Source organism: Numida meleagris, chromosome 6 (assembly GCF_002078875.1).
Source record: "Numida meleagris isolate 19003 breed g44 Domestic line chromosome 6, NumMel1.0, whole genome shotgun sequence".
In the NCBI taxonomy this organism is placed as follows: Eukaryota; Metazoa; Chordata; class Aves; order Galliformes; family Numididae; genus Numida; species Numida meleagris.
Window position 1 is genome coordinate 42487220 of NC_034414.1, and position 20921 is coordinate 42508140.

At 37.1% G+C, this 20921-nt stretch overlaps 1 long non-coding RNA gene across 46 annotated transcripts in view; it reads left to right on the forward strand.

The window, feature by feature from the left end:
* The window catches only part of LOC110402005, a 316902-nt gene continuing 299106 nt past the window's right edge, over nucleotides 3126-20921 (forward strand). For 6 of the 46 annotated variants that reach the window (XR_002440766.1, XR_002440763.1, XR_002440759.1 and 3 more), the window contains exon 1: nucleotides 3137-3576. This is a non-coding gene — a long non-coding RNA (uncharacterized LOC110402005). Of the gene's footprint in view, nucleotides 3577-16319; nucleotides 16403-20921 lie in introns of those variants that run through there. The other 40 variants (XR_002440764.1, XR_002440769.1, XR_002440762.1 and 37 more) reach the window with 26 other exon arrangements.

A 20921-nucleotide genomic window follows, 5' to 3' on the forward strand; every position in this document is an offset into this window, starting at 1 on the left:
TACCTTGTATTTGCACTATCTTCCTATGAAAAATCCATCCATTTGCTATTGGCCCAACATTGAATAAATTTAGCAGAGAAATAATTAAGTGTATTATAAATAAACCATTCTTCAAGCTTTAAAAGCTTCTGTTAAAAAGCTCCTTCAACAAATGCCGGTGTTATCTGTGGGCTGGGGAATGATGGAAAAAACTCCTGTGGCTTGGAAGAATGAAGTAAAAGAAGGAAAAGTGTGAGGAAGAAGAGTATAAAGCAGTAAAAAGAAACTTTTGGCAATACTCTGGCTTGAAGCAGAATTCAAACAATATCATATCAAATATGTGTTTATTCTAATTAAGATTATGACAAGTACATTCAGGCAGATTTAAATGCAGCTCTTAATTAGTGTACTTTCCAGGGCATGGTAGGTGTTTGATCATTTTCGATAACAGAACAGCAGAAGGGAAAATTAAATTGACAGAGTGCAGACGGTGAAGATGAAAGCTACATGTGGCATGGAGCAATAAACAAATATTACAAATGTTAGTAATTAGATCACATCTATTTGCTATTGATTTTTTCCCTTTCTTATTATAGTTATTTATTGCGATTGGCTTTTGCAGCAGCCTTCCCCGAAGTGATACATTCTGAAGCCTGACTCTGACTCCTTGGCTCCACCACTTTTCCACTGGTGCTAGATGCAAGACTATATGAATGACCTTCCTCTTAGGGATATCTGAAAGTAGGGTCATTCCTCAGTGAGTAACAGAAGACCCCATTACAGCAAAGACCTTTTCTAGCCACCTGCCTGCCCTGGCAATCATGACGCGTGTACTCAGCTGTATGTGCACCTAATGTGCTATTGTCTTTGAGCAACTCAAGGTTAAACACGTGCGGAGTGCTTTGCTTTACATGCTGAGCCTGAAGCAGAGGGAAGGAGTGGTGACAGGTTCGTTAGCTCTGATCCCAACCCTCCAGTCCCCGCCCGGTGCTATGCCTGCATTTGGGCCAGCAGTGAGCTGAGCAGCAGTGCTGTCAGGCAGCAATACGAAGTTCCTGAGGACAGCTCATTACCAACAAGACATCCTCTCACGTGCCTGGAAAAATAAAGCCTTGGTATTTGCATTTTCTGTTTGCTGCAGAAATTTGAGGCAATCCATGGACTTGTTGATACTTACTGAGAACATTTATTGTCTCCAATCATTGTTAGAGCATCTGTTTCACATTTTGACAAGTGCACTTATCTCGTCCTTCGCTCCTACCCCTCCCTTTCACATTCCTCGACTAAAGATAATGAATAAATTACAGAGAGATGACAAATGTGTTGATAATCGAGATGAAAAACAAATGAACTGAAAGTAGCTGTGTTTCTACATGAAGCTGTAAATTACTTTCTTTTCTTGAGCAGTGAAACTTCTGCCTTAGCATCTAAAAATACCAGAACATGAGAAAGTTATTAGAAGTGTTCTTGTTAAGAGCATTTGGCATCAAAGCCTGCCAGTCTCTCACCTTGCTGGGGAGAAGGTGGACTCAAGGAGGAGCTGCAAGAGCTGAACGCAATGTGAGAACCAGACAGCTGGAGGCAGGGTGGCAAAGAGGGAGTTAGAGAGTTTAATTTTAATTAGGATTTAATGAGTGGACATTATGCTTATGAAAGCAAAGGACTGGACTGTGGCAGTTATGGTGACAGAAGGTAAAAAGTGGAAATCTGTTTTTTCATCTTCCTGGCAGTCCAGACCTCCTGTGTGAGACCCCAGGCATTTCACAGCCCCATTCACTAAACAGCTTTTCTAGAGCAGTTTCATGCTGAACGCTCCCATGTGCTTTTCCCCTTGGCTCACAAGGCAGTGAGTGTGGCAACCTGCACTGCAGTGCAGTGATGTGCACCTGCAGTGGTCAGGGAGCAGGCAGCAGCCCTTGAGCATGGTGCAGCACTGTCACCATACTGGGTAGCACCAGGATACTTCCAGCCACAACATTCTTCTCCAAGTAAACCCGTGCCTGCTACTAATTTAAAGCAGCAGTTATTTGAACCTTTACACTCCAGATATATTTAATGCTCCTAACCTTCAAACCTTCAGTATCCTCTGCTATTTCAGCTATAGAGGCAGTGCACAGCCCAGGCAGTGCAATTGTCCCCATATCTGCAGCTTTATGCCTTTTACCAGCAACTGAATCTGCTCACAATTCTTCTAAATGATGAATTCAACAAAGCAACAACATTAGATTAGTCTTGTATCTCTCCAGGAGAGAAGCATGACAACACTAAAGAGAAAAGATCTATATATGTGTTGCAAGATCAGCTTCTGAATCTGAAAATTGGCAAAAATTCAGGCTTTCCAGCAAAATTATCTTAGTTTATGCCTTTTTAAAAAATGGAATTGTTAAAGAACATATTGAAAATTTGCATAGCAGTATTAAAATTCCCAGCCTCTGTATTTTAACCATTCCCCTTTTTGAGTTGGAATAGATGCATTATACAGATAAATAATTAAATTAAACACTGTTTACCTAAAAGTTTCCATAAAACCTTTTTCTAGATCGTGAAAGGCTGCAAAGTGGATTAATCTAATTCATCTTTTGGTTTTTAAAATTTCATGAACTTACGGCATTCTTGTTCATTAAAATTCAAAACTGGATAAATAAGGAATAAGTCCAGCTTACTATCTTTCTACATTTGGAGAAGACTGAGGCATATGTAGAAGACAATTCCTTCCCAGATAAATGGTGCAATTCTTCAAATACAAGTACTTTTGTTTCTTCAATGTAACAATCACTTGGGGTGAGTACAATGATGGGAATTATAATAATTAACATTTTTTAGCATTGAGCCATTTTAATAAAAGACCCTTTCCAAGCTGCTAGGAGATATATTTCTAAGTACCATCAACCTCATTCCACAGATGAGTAAATTCAGACATAGATGAAGTCAGGGCACCCCTACAGCAGAAAAAGTAACTGAAAGAATTCGCATGGAGACTTCTCAACTCAAATATCACATTTTCTTCCATGCTTGGGATAGGTTAATTGTCTTTTAGTGTCATCAGTAACACAAGTGTATAATTTGAAGGCTATTCCAACGTGAAATGTGTTAATTATCCCTCTCTTGTCCCTACTGAACTCTTGCTCACAGAGGAGCCTTGCCATTGGTGGGTGCTGGTGTCCGCTTTGCAGAGCTGGCACATCCTCTGAAAGTCTTTTGTTTTCATTAATAGCCTTCATCCACAATGTTAACAGGTAATAGATGTAGATATTATAAACGGATGGTGGTTCCCCAGGAGATATCTGTGAAACTCTTTGCCCTGGTGGCTTTCGAGCATTCCTGCCTGGGAGAAAGGCATCGTTGCCCTGAGGCTTGGAAGTGCTAAGTGGGGTATTTAGCAGAGGCTGAAAGCTGTGCAGGCAAGAATGTTGCTCGGGCTGAATGTAAAATGCTTCCTCATTGCTGCCGTGCTCTGAGTGCGGTACTCGTTCTGCAGAGGTGGGCACCGCGTGGCACTCAGCCCTGCAGTTTCCGTATCTATTTTGAATGCAGGGCAGCGTCAGCAAAAGAAGCCTCAAATCATCTTTGAATTCTGACTAGGTCATTAAATTTCAGGTAAGACTAAACCCTTTTCCTTTGAGATCATCCTGTTGTTATTCACGCTTATAAGTTTACAGATAATACTAGAATTCTTCTCCTTGCAGTAAGGCTGGCATTTCTGCTACCCGTTTATTTTTCTCCTGTACCTTTTAGGAACATACACGGAACACAAACTCCATTAAAACTGGTTAACCAAATGTGATTAGATCAAAACTTTTTTCACATAAAAAAGAAAATACTGAGGATCTCTTCCTCCCTTCCTCTCTGGAATGTGAATTCAAAGAAGCTGTACTTTCAGATACTATAATTAGGTTTGATTTAACAACAAAAAAAATAGAACTCTTTCCTCTTAATTAATATAAGACTTCCTTGAGAAAATTTCAAATGCTTTAAAGAATGATCTTCTTTTTCATTTTAAAAAGCTTCTCTTTAATTTAAAAGTTAAAAGGCCTTTAAGGGCTATATCAGAGATGGGAGCACAGCTGAACTTTTCTGGGGAGAGGATAACTCCAATATCAGCAACTTATTAAGAAGGAAGAATAGTTCAATGGGTAAGAAGCTATATTTGGACTCACAGAATAGTGAAGCTTCTTTAGAGAACACTGGATTAATGAGAAATTTTTTAGGAAATGAGAGTGTTTGTGGGTATAATTTCCTACTCTAACAAGAGTTTCACAAAATTAAAAAAAAAAAGGAAGATCAAAATATTTCATTTTATAGCAATTTTCAGAGCAAATGTTTTGGCATTTTAAAATGATATTTTTGTTTTGATTTTTAAAATTAGCTAAAGTCATAAAACATTGTAAATAACCTTTTATTTGGCTGAAAGTTTTGTTTTCGGTTGAAAGAAACATTTGGGTCGATGAAAGACATACTCTCTCTCAACACATGTGCTGCACACTCTTCTGTATCCCTAGAAGCCTTTAACAACTATTTTTACTATCTGGAAAAACTGAAAAATGTGTTTAGTTTTCCAACTAAAACATCCAGTATTTTCATAGCTGTTTTTTGGATCTTGGGTTTTAGTTTCTGGCCATGCAGCAGAATTCCTTGGTAACCCTGATGGACTGACACAGATTTGCAAGAGGATTCACGTGAAACTTATATCAGATTTGGGCAAAAATGTTTAAAATCTGATCAACACTGTCTAACCAGAGAGGTACTGGAAGTCCAAGACTGCCTCAGTTTTCAAATTATGTTTTCTAAGTTCCTTAAACTCTGTGTTTGTCGGTGAGCAGAAGTGCTACACCTTAAAGTTTGACTTCTCTCTTACATGTAAAGTCATCTTGGGACTCCTTGTCTTGAAGTTTTCTTGCCTGTTGCATTTGCTCTGGAAGGCATTCCCCAAGCATGTTTACTGATGGTGCAACTCCTGTGATCCTTGAAACACTGACAAAGCGTTCCTGAGGGAATTTGCTTCCCTGTCCACTGCAGTGTGGGTGCTTGGGGTCCCAGGGAACTGGAGGTCAATGGGGTTCTTGTGTTCTCCTTCCAGAGAGATGTAACTAAGAGGAGGTTTGTATTCACAGACAAATTATGTGGAGAGTTATTCTTGTGTGATTAACTATAGTGGAACAAAAATGGAAAAAAAAAACCACAAAACAAATTCCTTGATTATGTCAACAGATCGTCCTCATTCAGCAGATATGAAGCTGCAAGCTTTGAGTTTTCACATCTAGTCTTTTTTAGACTGTGAAGCATGACTTGTGTTCCCAGTGACTTTGCAATGTATGTGATATTCAGGCTCGGCTGTCTTTCTCTTAGGGGGTTCTCACTTGCATTAAACTTCTATTCAGCAGTGCCTTAATTCTCAGGCTGTATTCAAGTAGTAGAACACTCTCTGGGGCTCCAAGGGAAGCTATTTGTAAGGGATCCGAGGCTCAGTAAGACAATTATCGTGCAGACTGATGGTGGAGGAACTCTGCATCTTTACACCTGGTCCAAAAGTATTCATGAGTTACACAAAAGTGCATGAAAAAAGGGAATTTATAACCAGGAGGAAGACTGATTTTTACACAGCCAAATAGAGATAGGACAAGGGGGAATGGTTTTAAACTAAAAAAGGGAAAATTTAGGTTAGATGTTAGGAAGAAATTCTTTACTCAGAGGGTGGTGAGGCACTGGAACAGGCCGCCCAGAGAAGTTGTGGATGACCCATCCCTGGAGGTGTTCAAGGTTGGATGGGGCCCTGGGCAGCCTGATCTAGTGGCTGGCATCTCGGCTCATGGCAGGGGGAAATTAGATGGTATTTAAGGTTTCTTCAACATAAGCTATTTTGTGATTTTTATAAAAAGACCTTGGAATAAGCACTCCCTCTGATAGATGTCTATTGAACTGTGACTGTAGATCCTGAGTGTGCAACACAGTACTGTGCTAAGCATGGGCAGCTGACTGGGTTGTGAAAACAACTAGATTGCTGAAAAAACAGGGTACTTTTGGTTCAGCAGTTCTTCATCTGTGTTTCACCAGTTTTCTACTCTCTTGAGTGTGTCACTGCTCTGAAGGTCAAGACTGGCTCACCATTTATTTATGCTGATGGAAAGGCTACTGTTTAAGATTTGTGCGGGCTCTTAGGCAGTGGCTATTATATTCCATTTACAGGAGGAGAAGTACTTTTCAGTGGGGAAAAATGAAGAACGGCTCTCTATCCTCTGTCCTGCCCATAAAATATGTAAAGCACTCACCATGTTCCTAACACTTCATCTTTGTTTAATTTTGTGCAGTGGAAAAGGTCCAGAATTCAGAAATCTGACTGATCAACCTGAATAAGAGAAACAAATTAATAATTCGTTTTCCTGTATCCTAATTTCAGTTCCATGAATATCTTGGTCCATGAAACTAAAAAAATATTTGTGGAATTCAACAGATAATAAGTAAAATCCTTAGTACTGCATGTCATTCAGACTCTTCATTAGTGATTGTACTTTTCAGATTGATCCTCTTGCTTTCAGGATGTGGTTTATTTTAAATATATTTCTATTTTTTTTTTATAATGATACTTCCACCCCCCCCCTCCCCCCCCTCCCCTGGATATTCCTGTTAATCTGGGGGATGAAGCAGATTATTTTTCCAGGAAATAAAAAATGCATAAAGATAGTTATTAAAATTTCAATGATTAATATGAAAAAGTATACAGCCGTTTCATACATTAAATGTGGAAAGATGCTGAAGTAATAATTGCAGTAAGATTACTTAAAGTAATTTCACGTTTGTAAACAGTGATAAATATGTGAATAGAATACATGTAATGGCAATGTATTGTTGCAAAGGACTTTGTGTCCAAGTCTTTACACTTTCAGGTAAAGAGAAATGCAGCATATACGCAGCAGTACTGGCTGTGGAAATATTGTAAGCCTATTTATTGCCTGCTTTGTAGGATGAATGTTTCAGCATTGTTTCTACATGAAAGGTTCAATTTCCAAATATCATCTTTTACCTGGGAATATAAAAACATAGGCTTGGATTTAGCAGGTATACTTTTTATATACGCTGGTATTAGGATGCTGTAGGAAGTGACTCAGGTATCATCTGGCATGAATATAGATTGGTAACTTTCAATAAACTTTCATTTTAGAAGTGTATTTAGGATTTATTATTATTATTATTATTTATGTAAAATGGAGGCCAACAAGAGCAGAAGCTGAGAACTCTTCCCTAGGAACATTTGTCTAATTTTCTTGAGTATCTAAAGTATTTCTTCTAAATTCTTTCACAATTTCTGTATGGATATTACCAGAAATCTAGATCCATTCCTAGGTTGTTACCTAAACAGTAAAGATATATTTTCCTTTCTCTCTCCAGGACTGCCCATAAAACATTCTTCACCTGTATACAGGTGACTTGAAATTAAGGCAAAATGAGTCAGCAGTTGAAAGTAACACAGTGACTAAAGTCCTGTTGTTAGGTCTCAGTTTGAAGTGTATTATATTTTAATGACATTTGGCATATGGGCCAGGTTTTGTGGGTCAAAAGAAAGATAAAATCCTAGCATGAGGCTATTTAAACAGAATAATCTACAAAGTTAATTCCTTATAATAGACAGGGAGGGCAGATTTTTTCTAATTCTTAATATTAACCACTAAATATCTTCTGGTATGATTTTTCTATTAAAATAGAACAATTCTAAATAAGTAAATAAGAGAAATCTGAAAATTACATAAAAGATCTGTTGTTCTGTCCTTTAGCCCCTCACAACTTTTCCCCTTCTCAGTAGCAGCTGAACATTTTAGTTGTTTAAATGTCATAAGTATATTTTAAACTCAGGTTCAATATATTGTGAGCCTGTTCATTATATGTGATTTATGGTTTATGTGTGGAATTTATAGCATTAGCTGTTCTTTGAATCAGTTACTAAAACTTGGCTATGAAAAGGTCTGGGTAATGGATTTGCATTCTCAAGACAAAATCTTTTGGCCATTCAATTTTAATTGATGTATTGAGACTAAATACTGTCTTGTTTCTTTTTTAAGAAAAGACACATGAAAACTCTCTGTCAGGAAGTGATGATTTAAATCTAAAAATGATTTCCACTGGCAAATTTGGATCACAATCCAAAACCATAATTTAATTATGTTCCCAAGCAGCACACTTCTGTCAGGAGTAATCTAAGTTTACTGTTACCTGTCATATTTCAACATGCTTCCAAGAACAGGCATTTTTAAGGGCATTAGTGGGGAAGCTGTGAAACATAAAAGGAGAATAAACAGGAGAGGGGCAGACATCTGATCAGTTATTGAAATTATGAAGGAATGTTTGACCTCCTTTTACTTAATGTAATTTGTTCAGAGCTGTGCACTTTGTTCTGAAAGACAGAGCCTTTTGTGAAAAATGTGAACATTTTCTTTAGGGGGAATTCACGTGTGGCTACTCCATGGGTTGCCATTTTGATTCTAATTCGTACTGGTGATGTCATGTCTCCTCACTGGTAACGAATGTGATTCAGGAAACTGTTGCCTTCAGGCTTGGTTCACATTCAGTATTGGTTCAGTAGATCCAGAAAAACTTGCATATGGCATTCTTTCTACTCCTATGTGAACATTCATGGGAACCACCTGCAAACTTTGTGATATTACAGTGTTGCCGCCACTGTTTAAAATGCACTGAAGCTGATATTCAGTTTTGTGTAAGTTCATTTCATTTTGTGACAGCTGTGAATGGCCATCCAGAATGTGGCTTTTCTTTCACATTGCTGTTGCCACTGCTGAAATGCACCACCCACTGCCTCACAGTGGTTTCATCTGCTGTCTGGTCTCCATAAATGTTCAGCAAGCATTGATGAATGTCAATGGGTGCAATTTTTTTCTTCGTGGAGGAGCTGAATGACGCACCTTTGCTTCATATGCACTTCCATGTCAGATCTTATGCTGTCAGACTACCTCTCTGCTGCCATCAGTCGCATGGCAACAACACATAATGGAATATTGGCAGGAAGGTTCAACCTCTACTGCCATACCACCAACTCTGGCCTCTGACATCGTGGGCTGACATAATAAAATGGGGGGCATAACTTTTGGAGAAACTCTTGTGTTTGTTTGGGGTGGGGGTGAATGTATACGTGTGTGTATATATATTTGTGTGTGTATACATACCTACTTTGAAAGCCTCAGTTGGTGGAAGCAGGATACCAGACTTAGGGAGTAAGAACGTCCTAATGCTGGTCGCATTTACTTCAAAGTAAAATCAACAATACATCCCTTACGTCACCAGAATAATTCTGGTAATGCTTAGAGATTGGTAAATGTTGAGTTTTCTTTTAATTTATTCTCTTAGAAATAAGCAATTTTGCTTTTTTTTGTATAAATATGGAAAAACTGCATGTTCTCAGATAAAATGTTTCCCTAGAAACTTCATGTCTTGACCAAGTGACCTCCTGTCACTGCCTGTATGAATACAAAGATGTTCATATAAAATTTTTATCCTAGATCAAAAAAATTAAACCCAAATGAGCTCTAGGAATGACATCCTTTTTCAGGAGGATCTCTTGACAGGATCTTTCATGAGAGAAATTATGATTGGAGGAGGTTACTGGCCTGGGGCAAAGCTTCCAGCACTTAGATTTCCCAACCAGTCATCTGCTTCCAGACAAAGTCTTTTGCTTTGATATGTATTTCTCAGTTCTTTCTCTGTGTATTTCCTTTATGTCTTTTGTAATTATTTTTCTTGACAGAATATTTGCTGTGCATCTTAGGAGGAAAGAGGTAGTTCTGAGGCTTACAATACTTTATCTTGAACTGCACTATTAATTGCTTGGTTTTTAAAGTTTATTACTGTTTCTGGTCCCAAATGGTGTTGTTACATATATTTTAGTCTACACTGCATTCATGTCCAAAATCTAAACAGAGTGATCACTTGCCTTTCGCTAGGTATTCTCCAAAGACCGTAGCAAAAAAAACCCACAACAGTCTCTTCTCTTACAACTGACAGTTAAGAAAAATATCCCCCTTCAAGACACGCTTGTAAGTGTGACAAAATTTAAAGACTTTCTGAGTGTTAGTTTGTGACTTCATTTTTAACTTCAATACCTATGAATATATGTTCAACAATTCCAAACTTTTTGCAAGCAAAATTTTCCCAAAATAAAATTAAACACAAAACCCATAAATTGGCAGTCCAGAACCTCAGATAATGTATTAATTGGAAAATTACATAACAACATCATGTATTCATTATCTTATATTCTTGGGTACCTGAACATATGTATTTTAATTTCTTTTGGTCATTTTTCACTTTCACATCCAGTGTGTAGAAGGACCTTCTTTTTAAATGTGTACTACTACATATTAATGAATATTAATTGATCATGTTAATCAGTTAATAAAAATAATATTGTCATATTTTCATTAACTGGGCTGTTTTAGCAAGAAAATAAGCAATAAATGTGCAAAGGCTGGCCTTTCCTAACATATGCACACACTGCATCAGCCCTCTCACCTTCTTTTTGTGTAATTGATAGGGTTACCTGCCAGGTTCAGTTCAAAAAGGTAGCTCTACAGCCATTATGATGTTAATTTTATATGTAATGAGCCTTATGTCCTAGCATTATGCACCTTTAAACTCCAGTTTACTTCATTTGCATTGCAGTAATTCAGGCTAACTCTTCAGAAAATTATGCTTATTATAAAAACAACAATACAAAAATCAAAACCAAAACAAACTGTGAATATTTTGATTTTGGATCATGGTTACAAAATCCTATACGTGAGAAAAGAAAGCAGAGAGAAAAAAATTTTGTCAAATTTTTTTCATTATTAAACCTCATAAACCTCTCGCTGACTGCAGACAGCTAAGGATTTTTATTCTGTATTTTTCTGTGAGTGCTGATTATGCCTGGCCTGTGTTGAAAATAGTGTTATCCTTGAAATTCATCTTAGTTTCAGAAACAGAAACAATTCTACTCAATTAATTACTCAGCATGCAGTTGTTCATCTTGGTTGGTCATCAGATCATTCATTTTCAAGGTACATTAACAATCTCTACAAATCTGAGACAAAAATGCCAACATCATCATGCTATCGGTCCAATTTTTTTTTTCTCATTTTTTTAAATTAGTTATAAAGCCTAATGTTAAATATTTTGTGAATGTAGTTCTCTGAGAATAAAAATACAAGTCAGTTTCCTGTGAAGTTAATTAAAACTCCACGGACAAGCCATAGTGTTCATTAATAGGTACAGCATGACATCAAAAGGACTGTTGTGGATTAGTTTAAAATGAAACAGATTCTCACACAAGGCATGGCATTCCTATTTTAGAAGTAGCAAAGAATTTACTGATAAGGAGGAAAGAAAGAGGTGAATCCAAATCGCAAAGTACCAATTTATCAGAAATAAAAATTTTACTGGAGCATTTATGAGAGCCAGGCTAATCTGAATTTGATTTTTTTTTCGCATTCTGACAGAAAAAAATATTATTGTATATTATTATATGTTATATTTCCTTCCAAAGATAAAGAAGTTGTGCTGAAGTTCTTAGTTAACTTCTAGACTGCTTCTCTCTCTCTCAATGACTATAGACAGTGTATAGGTGCTTAAAATTCAGTTTCTCTTTAAATGATGAATTTATTCTGAAATTAAAAATGTAAGTCTGCTCAGTAGAAATGGTAGGGGAAAAAATAAGAAATTTAATTTCATTGTCTTAACTCACAATTTTAATAACAAATAAGGATAATAATTAAAAAAAGAGTGTACAAATGTACAAGAACACTTCCTCTTTAACAATTCAGTTCTCTCAGCGTACCAAAATAGACACTTTGGCAGCAGTGAAGATGCTGACTTCCATAAGGTCCTTCTGATCTTCTCTGCCCTCTAAAATGCTGCTTACAAAACCCACCTTCAATCAATCGATAGGCAGATTGATTTGTTCCCACTCCTCTACAGATGTGAAATGATCTTTCCAGAGAGTGGCAGCTCAATAACAGGATTAATTTCATCATTATCTCCTCCAAGAAGAATGCTAAAATACCAGTGCTTTATGGAGGAAACCAAAAATGTGAAGAAATAAAACTCGGCTGTATGGTAAAAAGCTCTAATGACCTGTAATTTAAGCAGTGCTAGTACATGCTCTGCAAAGCTGGTGTCTAATTTGTTCTTTGAAATCTTTCCCAGGTCAGTAGTTACTGAAAATAAATTCCCGAGGTATGCTGCAATGACAAGGCCTTGGCATGCTCTGTTTCCCACTTAACTTAGCCATAGCCATAGCTCCAAAACAAATTTATGGAATTTTACCATACAATTGCATTGTGACAAAGAATCCTATGCCTTCCTGTCACCACTTTATTTTTTACTTTTTTTTTATTTGAAAAATCTTTGATGTTTCCTTTCTGGGTCATTGTGAACTTCAAAGCTGTCATTCCCAAGATATGAGTCTTGTTGCTCATGCAAAAAAATGTGTACTTTGGTTTGCATTACACAGGGCCATACAGTGAATGTCTCTCCCTGCTGCTTCCATGCACACACCCCCCACCTTTTAAAAACTTCTCTGATCTTGTATCAAACTGGAATGTTTTTGTGAAGTCACTTTCCTCTATATGTTTGCAGAGGAGAGAGGGTGGTGGATCTCTTCCCCTTCACCAGTGATTAGGTCTGTTGTGCAAGGACAGGAGCCAGCAACAGTTTATACAAACTGCTGTTTCATTTCGCCAAAAAAAAAAAAAAAAGTGGAAACTGGGAAGCTGCCTAATGTTCTTTTCGGAAGTCTTTCTGACATGCAAGTAGCATGTTTGGTCCTTATGTCATAATCTCACTGTGTATTTGAAAAAAAGTCTTACAAATTGGTTACTTTTTGCTGTTGCTGTATGTTTTTTCACCTAGAAATACCACTGCAGCAAATGATTTGCCTTGAAAAGAGACAAATTTCATAATAAAAACTGAAATGAATTACATTTAACTTCAAACTATCTGATGTTGGATTATGTGAGTATACAGCCTCCTGATGAAAATCACAGTACTTTCTACTATATTGTATCATAGGCCAACCAAATACCTGCTTTAATTGCAAAGGTACTGAGTATGGCCCTTAGGGTAAGAGAAGACCTTGGTACGCCATGCCTGGCTCTTTGCTCACTGGTAGACTTTCATCCTTCTCTACATAGAGAATGTGATATTTAAGGATACTGGTTGGGCATGTAAGAAAAACAGGTAAAAAAATTGGTTTTGAATCCATGCTTGAATCATAAAATTTACGTTTTATTCCTGCAAATGTGGTGATTTTGGCTGGGCCTGCCTATGCTTAGCACTGAAAGTTTCGGATTACAGTGTGCAGTCCAAACTATTTCTTAAATCTTCCTTTGATCTAATCTCTTGCCTTGTTGGATATAATATTTAACCTTCAATTCTCCTGGGCCACACTGCTGAAAAGACAAGTCCCTGCTCTCTGCCCTCCTTACCACTGGCTACTTCTATTGCTTTCCCTTCTCAGTCATCCTGGGCCTCATGCATTGCTATGGTGACATTGTGAATAGGCTGAGAACTGAGCTGGCTGAAAAATACTGTATGTGCTGCAAAACCAATCGATTTCCAGTGCTCGGTGCTGTTTCTAAAACAGAGTTGAGTGGTAAATATTGCTTCTGTTGAATGAAAATAAGTGTTGTATAGTGAGAAACTAGGTGTCTGTTGCCCGGGGGGGAGTATTTGAGCAATAACTAATTCTTATATTAAGTTTGAGCCTGTCTACCCTTATACTGTAACCATGTGTTTCTGTGGAATCCTTTTTGCAAGGGAGCTGACCCAGGAACTGCAGAAAATTAGAGCAGAAAAGTAAGAAGAGTTTTCTACTGGTTTGACTATATGAACAGTCTCACTGTATGGTTGGATGAGTGATGGTGTTGGTGTAAAGGAGGGATGAAAACAGGCACTCTGAAGCTGAGAGAGAGGGGAACAGGACCTCCTTTTGATGGCATCTAGCTGTTAGCTTTCCAGTTGCACCTTTACTTATTTCCTGAGCCTGGCTGAGATTCCTAGAACTTGGGAACTGCTCGGCAAGTAGGAACTAGGAAACTGAAAAGAAAGTCAGTAGGGAAGTTAAAATTACAGATGTACCTGTACTTCTATGGATGGCTGGACTTCCCTAGGCACAGGTATAATAGCAATTGCAGAGCTGGAAATCACGAGCAAGACAAAAATAAAATATTATAAAACAATCATAGAATAATAATTGATTATTAATTAAATTATAATTATTATATTAAATTATTAAATAATAATATAAAAAAACAGATATTAAGCCCCAAACTGGCTTTCTTTTCCTCTCTGCTTGGAGAAATGAAACCTGGGGTACTTCCTTTATAAATAACTGTCTTTCTCTCAAGGAGTATTTTGTATCATTTATTTCCTCTTAAGTAAACAATCTCAAGGTCTGGCTAATTGTTTAATCTAAAGTATGTATGAGACTTGTGTCATCATTAAAAAAAAAATAAAAGGAATACATTGGTCATCTACTTTTTTGGTGTTGCTATACAGTGGAAAAAGCTTTTTCTTAGAGACAGTATGTTTCAAGAATGGAAGGTTTTCTGCAGAAAAGCTGTAGTGCAAGTCAGCAGTGAGCACTGTTACCAGGGGAGAGTTTATCATTATGACAAATATAAATCATGTTAAACAAAAGCAGCAGTAATTATGATTTTATTTGTGGGAATTACAACATACAGTTATGAAGAAAAATTAGAGAGAGGGATAGGTTGGTTCATAATGGATGACACGTAATTCATAATATATCTAGATTAAAAAAATGGTTATTATGCCTTACTGTCACCTCAGTCATCACGTACCGAGCCAGAACTGAAAATACTGGTAAACATAGCATCTGGCCAGCTGTGCATAGTTGTAGAGAGCTATTGAAACCCAGCTGCAGCTTAGTGGTTCTCTTCAAAATCTTTCAGGAAGCAATCACTGAAGCCTGTATTGACATTTTTTTTGACAACTGCCTAATCTCTTACAAGTTGTTGGTAAATGCTGCTTTACATCATCTTGTCACAGATTGTTGAGGGGGTGGGAATGAGAGGAAACAAGCATATTTTTCAAAGTCTAGTTCAGGTGCAGTTTATCCTGAAATTTTGTACACATTTGTTCCTCTCTTTTAGATCACAAAACAATGAGCAATGGAGAGATCTCACTGATGTTTCAAATCCAGAGATTTAATCTTGTCTAACTAAATCCCTGCAATGAAAACCCACAATGTTTCCAATTAATCCCATACTTGACATTAAGATGCCAACATGAATTTTAATGGTGGTTTAGATGCTTACCTTCCTTTCATTCTCAATAGAATAGAAATGTTGTAAGTCACCAAATACCAATGTGTCTTCAGGACCTTTAGAGATCTAAAAGAGTACTTGGATCTGGATTTTGCTTGTGGCCCATTTTAGATTGCTAGGTCCAGACAAATAAGTGAATCTAATTCTGAGTTTCTAACCACTTAAGGGTTTTGCATATTAAGCATTTTGTTTTTAATGTCTGTGTATTCCCTAACTTTCCTAGGCCCCCAGAGCTTCCTACCCTATAATTTCTTCTCTAAATAACATCACTCTCTCCTCCCTAGGTGCCTGCCATATTTTTTTGCTAGTAATATAACCACTACAGAAGTTTTCCCCAATTGCTCTTAGCTTAACAGTATTCATCTATTCACTGTTTGTGAAGGGGGGTTTATGTACCTGAAAATGTCTCTTTTCTGCGTCATGTTGATCTAATATCTCCTGTCCTTAGAAAAACTCATCTTGCTTACATTGAAATAGACACAGCACAATACTTAAAAGGAAAAAAAATCATCTTGTGGTATGGCTTATCACATTTGCCAGAAAGTCTTTTTTTTTTTTTCTGTAGCTAATTTCCTCCTGCCTTGCTAATTTCTCATCCAAATATACTTCACTGTAGGAAGGGGCTACAGGGTTACCTCACATTCCACCCTGAACTGATTTTAGCACGCACTAAAATGTCAAATTCCTGCTAGTTCTTCATTTCACTGTAAATTCAGTCTTACAGTATACTTAGGAGGACAAGTTTATGAAGTGATAAAACCTCCTGAGAGAGAAAAAAGAACTACAAACATCATATTAACTTATGATTTAATAATTCTGACATGTTGCACACAATCTACTAGAAGCCGGTGGTAGGAAGGTATATGGGAACTGTTGAATCATGGCCTGAAGCACTGATTGAGCACCTGGAGGAAAGACCCAGTCAACCCTGGGAGCACAGGTGAAGGCAATTCACCTGTGTGACCAGAAGGGGTGGAGCCTGGCTCCACCCCTCTTAGGCTTCATTTAAGGGCTGACTGCCCCTGAGGAAGGATCTCTTTCTGGAGATCCGTCCTTCAGGGAGCTTTTCCTTGTGAACCTAGAATCTTCTGTTGTGGGTGAGCAATTTTCTTCCTTCATAGTACCTTTCTATCATGCCAGTCCATCCACCTCTTTTGTAATGCCTTTTCTATTGTGTTGATCTTTCCTATTGCTACAGAAGGGTACCTCTTCTCCATTTATCCCATCTCTGGAGAAACAGCAGAGCTGGTGGTGTTTGTGATTTACCTGTCAGAGGAGAGCATGAGAACAAACGATATACTGATGCTGCTATCGTTGTAGCCTCAGAATTTTTTATTATTTCACATCAGCAGAACTTTCTATAACAGAGATGCAATGGTGGAACTGTGGGTGTATACATAACCTGGAGCCAGGAGTTCATTTGCACTGGTACTGTACAGTTTAACTCAACAGTCAGATTCAGCTCTAATTCATGCATGCTGACAGATGGGGGAGGGGCTGGAGTAAGAAACAGAAACATGTCCTTGCACCCTTGTAGTTAATCCAGTCAGTGTTTGGATTTTTAAGAGTTTTAAACTAAGTAGCTTATAACCCTCCTGGCCTGGAAATGTAATTTAAAGTCTTGGAAGGAGAACAGAACCATTCACCAAACCTCAAACGTTAAGAATCTTTTCTTTTAAAGTGCTTTTTTCTCATATGTCTGTCAGTTTGTTTGTTTTTATGGTTTCTTAATGATACACTGAACTGAAAAGACCAGAATTGGTCAGATTTTAGTAAGGGAGACCATTACCAAAATCCCTCCAGAGGAAGTTAGAGTTTGTAAGAAGCTGAACTTGAGTAGGAAACTGGTACTACCCTATAGATTCTCAGTGATACAGGTTTCCTCGCTGGAGAAAGATCTAAACCAGAGCTGCAGCCCTTCCTTCAGTTTGTGGAACCACTGACTGTAAAAACACATCAGGGCACAGCCTTGTGTGCTTTATGCTGAGCGTTTAGTAAATGCAAACAGTAAAATTCACAGTTACTTTAACTTAATCAGTGTACTTGCGGAATTGGCTAGGAATTTTTTCGTGTGCTTGTAAGAACAGAGGAAAAGTGGTATTAAGAGTAGGAGAAACCATACGGGTTTCAAAAATCTGGCTAATATTTATGTTAGCGTTAAAAAGGATAAAACTTTGAGGAAGGATGAAGGGACGATTCTGCTGTGCTGCCAGAAATGATGTTGATGTTTGCTTTTTGTAGTCAGAAAAACAAAGTTAATTCTGAGTATTAGGAGCAGAAAAATTAATTGGGGGGGGAAAAACTAGAGAAAATTCAGTTTTTATGTGGTAATTGGTGCTTCTATTTCACGAAGAGAGCAGTTAATGTAATACCACAAATTCCCTGTATTAAAGATCTGACAGGTACAAAACCTTTCTGTAAGATTTGATCAGAATGTCTTAAGAGACTTTTTTCTAGACAGAGGTGTTCAAAAATAGTTCTCTTTGTGACCAGAAATCTTTCTCTGTGGAAACCAGAGAATTATTTCTATTGCAGACATCTGAATGTAAGAATGCTTTTCAGCTTCTGACAAACCAGGGAGATACAAGCACAATAGTGCTGGATGTGCTCTCTTTCCCTGAAGGGAAATGCTGTCTGAAGGAACTTAATTATTTTTACATTTATCCAGAATTCTAGATGTACAACTACTGCACAGTAGTTTTAGTCCATCTGAAGATACCAGCTGTCTGCATAAGTCACACGTATATCACTTACTGGTGTGGGGCAAGTGAACAACAGAAAACAACTTCAGTATTTCTCCAAAACTTTGAATTTACCGGACAAATAGAGATCATCAAAATAAAGCAAGTAGAGTAGGCCCAAAACATCACAGTTGGCTGTGTGCTTGTCATTCGGAGGGCATTTTTAGGCTGAACTGAACTTTTTCATTCTGGTGAGCTAGTCTTATTGTATGTATTTGTTCTCAAAACATTGTAAATAAACTTTGTGGGAGAAAGAGTACACGAAAAATACAATGAGGAGGAGCAAAGACTGAAATAGAAAGGAAGGCAAATCATGTGTTTCATCTTTTTCTCTGCTCATCAGGGGTTTTCAGTGTCTTAGTGGTATAGATTATATTTATTTCCTAAGGCTTTTGAGTCCAAATACTACTGAGAGAAACAGTAAACAAGCTATGTCTTCACCACAGGGTCCTGTGGGAATTTCTCAGTTTCCAAATGATCTCTCCTCTCATCCTTTCAATTTATATATTAGTCTAATTTCTAATGCATATAATCTTTTGTCTTGATCTTCAGTGCCACTCCAGTCTTTAAATGTTCTTTGTTTTGTTTTTAAAACATTCTTAAGTGTTTTGTGTATTAGACTTTTTGAACCCTTCCAATCTATATGAAATAGTCTAATAATGAAAAAAACTGATGTCTTACTTCCAAAAAATGGAGCACACTGCTAGAGCAGTGTCTTTTTTTTTTTCAGTAGTATGCAGCATGTTCTAAACCTTAGAAGGATTCATCTTAGTTCATCTTCAACATTGAGAACAGACCAAGACGTTTTTTCTTACAGAAGGACTCGATCAGACTCAATTTCCATTTAGTAGGCATCAAAAATTAGGTTCTATGTACAGTGCCCTCAGGAAAAACAGACCATTAGCCTGTCTTGCATTTCTGAATACTCCTTAGCTATTTCTTATAAGGGATAATATTTTGCCTCATTCAACATTCTTTTCTGAAAAGTCAAGATATTTTATTATCTGGATTACAAGTTCACTGAAGCTCTTATCTTTTCCGTTCATACTTTCATTTATTTAGAAAAAACAATTCATGGTGCAATTGGAAAATAAAGGGAAATGTTTCTACATCTAACCAGAGCAGCTCTGATTAAAAACATAAACTGTTGCTTTTACTGAGGAATAGCTAGTGGCCTGGGAAATCTCCTTGGCTGTCACAACATTTCTCGAACCTTTCATTTTTCCATTTTAATTCACTAGTGATCCAGATATACAGAAAGATTTAACCTCTGTCGGGAGAACTTGTACCCTGTGTCTCATATGAGGAGCTGACTGGATTCCTTAAGAAAGAACCTAAGTTGCATGGTGAGGCATTTTTTTTTGTCTGAATGAATGCTTTTCAGCAACTGACTGAAATTATGGGCCCACTGACTGCCTCATGCAAATCCATCTCTCTTGTCTGAAAATTCTCATTGCCTGATTGCAGAAGAAATTTTGCATTCTAGAAAAGAGAAGGGGGTGTCCTGACAGTCCTAAATCTGGTACTGATGGTGGTGGGTATGGGATGGATTTAGATCAGGTACCTGCTTCCAATTTCATCTTGTTTATTAAAATTTAGGGTTTTGGGGAGAAAATTTTTAACTGTGTATATTAGTACGTTTCTTAGATATCTGAAAGCTTAAAATGTAACTAAAATCTATTACGTAATCTTGGTCAAAATCCAGCAACCATACAATTTTAATGGTAAATGAATAACAGCAAAGTGGAAAGTATGCAGAACAGATTTTTTTTCTTATGCCAGTTTCATAAATGTCTTATTAAATATAATTTTTCCCTTGGTCTTCAATAATATAAAAACTAGGAAATGTAATGAAAAAAATACTAATTTCACATCTGCTATGTTAATCTTCCAAACACCAAATCACTGAAGTGTTGTGTGTGAATGCATTAAGCAATGTCTTGGCCTTTCCTGATTTCCTTGAGCAATTTACCTCCAGAATTAGACACTGGCAGATTTTTTCTACAAACTAAAAAGCGTTTTGATTGCTTATGTCAAAATACAACATCACAGGGAATTGCACATTTCAGCCTGTCAAATTATGTAGGAGGTTTGTAAGGTATATAATTAGGCCAAAGGAAACAAAAATAGTACACAAATCACCACACCTGAAGTGCTTTTAAAATGCAGCATTATATTCTAGTGCTAGGATTAGCTACATCAAAAACTTGAACAGGAATCTGCCTTTAATGAATGGTAATAATATGGTATTTTACATGACAATGATTATTCAATTACTTCTAAATGCTGTACTAGTGCCAGATCAAATTCTGGCCTGTCTGTATTTTTTTTTTTTTTGCGTACCGCTGAGTTCATGCATGATCAGCATCAAGAATAACCATTGAATGTAGTAAAAAATGAAAATGCCTTTCATGTATTTAATCTAGGTCTGATTTCAAATTTGGAATTCCTTATTTCTCTTCTCCTCCCTTCTGATGCCAATCAGCTAACATCTTGGTTTAAGCTAAGGTCTGAGGTTTTACAGATATGGAAAAACAAAACACTAATTAAACACCACCAAACTGGACAGGCAAAAATAGAGACTTTGCATAAGATTTTTTTACGTGAATGTGAGTAATGTATTTAATAAACTGAATAAAATACAGAACTGTAGCAGAGAAATCATAATGGAGTGAGACTATTGTGGGATCTACTGAGACTATATATGTGTGTGTGTATATATATATACTGAGTATATACTGTATATAATGATCCATAACTCCCCAAAACTGTAAAAGTGTTGAGAGGATAAATCTGAAGAGAGATCTATTTGATAATCACACGTAAGGGAACGGAAAGTTCCTCAGCTCCTTAGAGGATCTACATATGTCTGTCC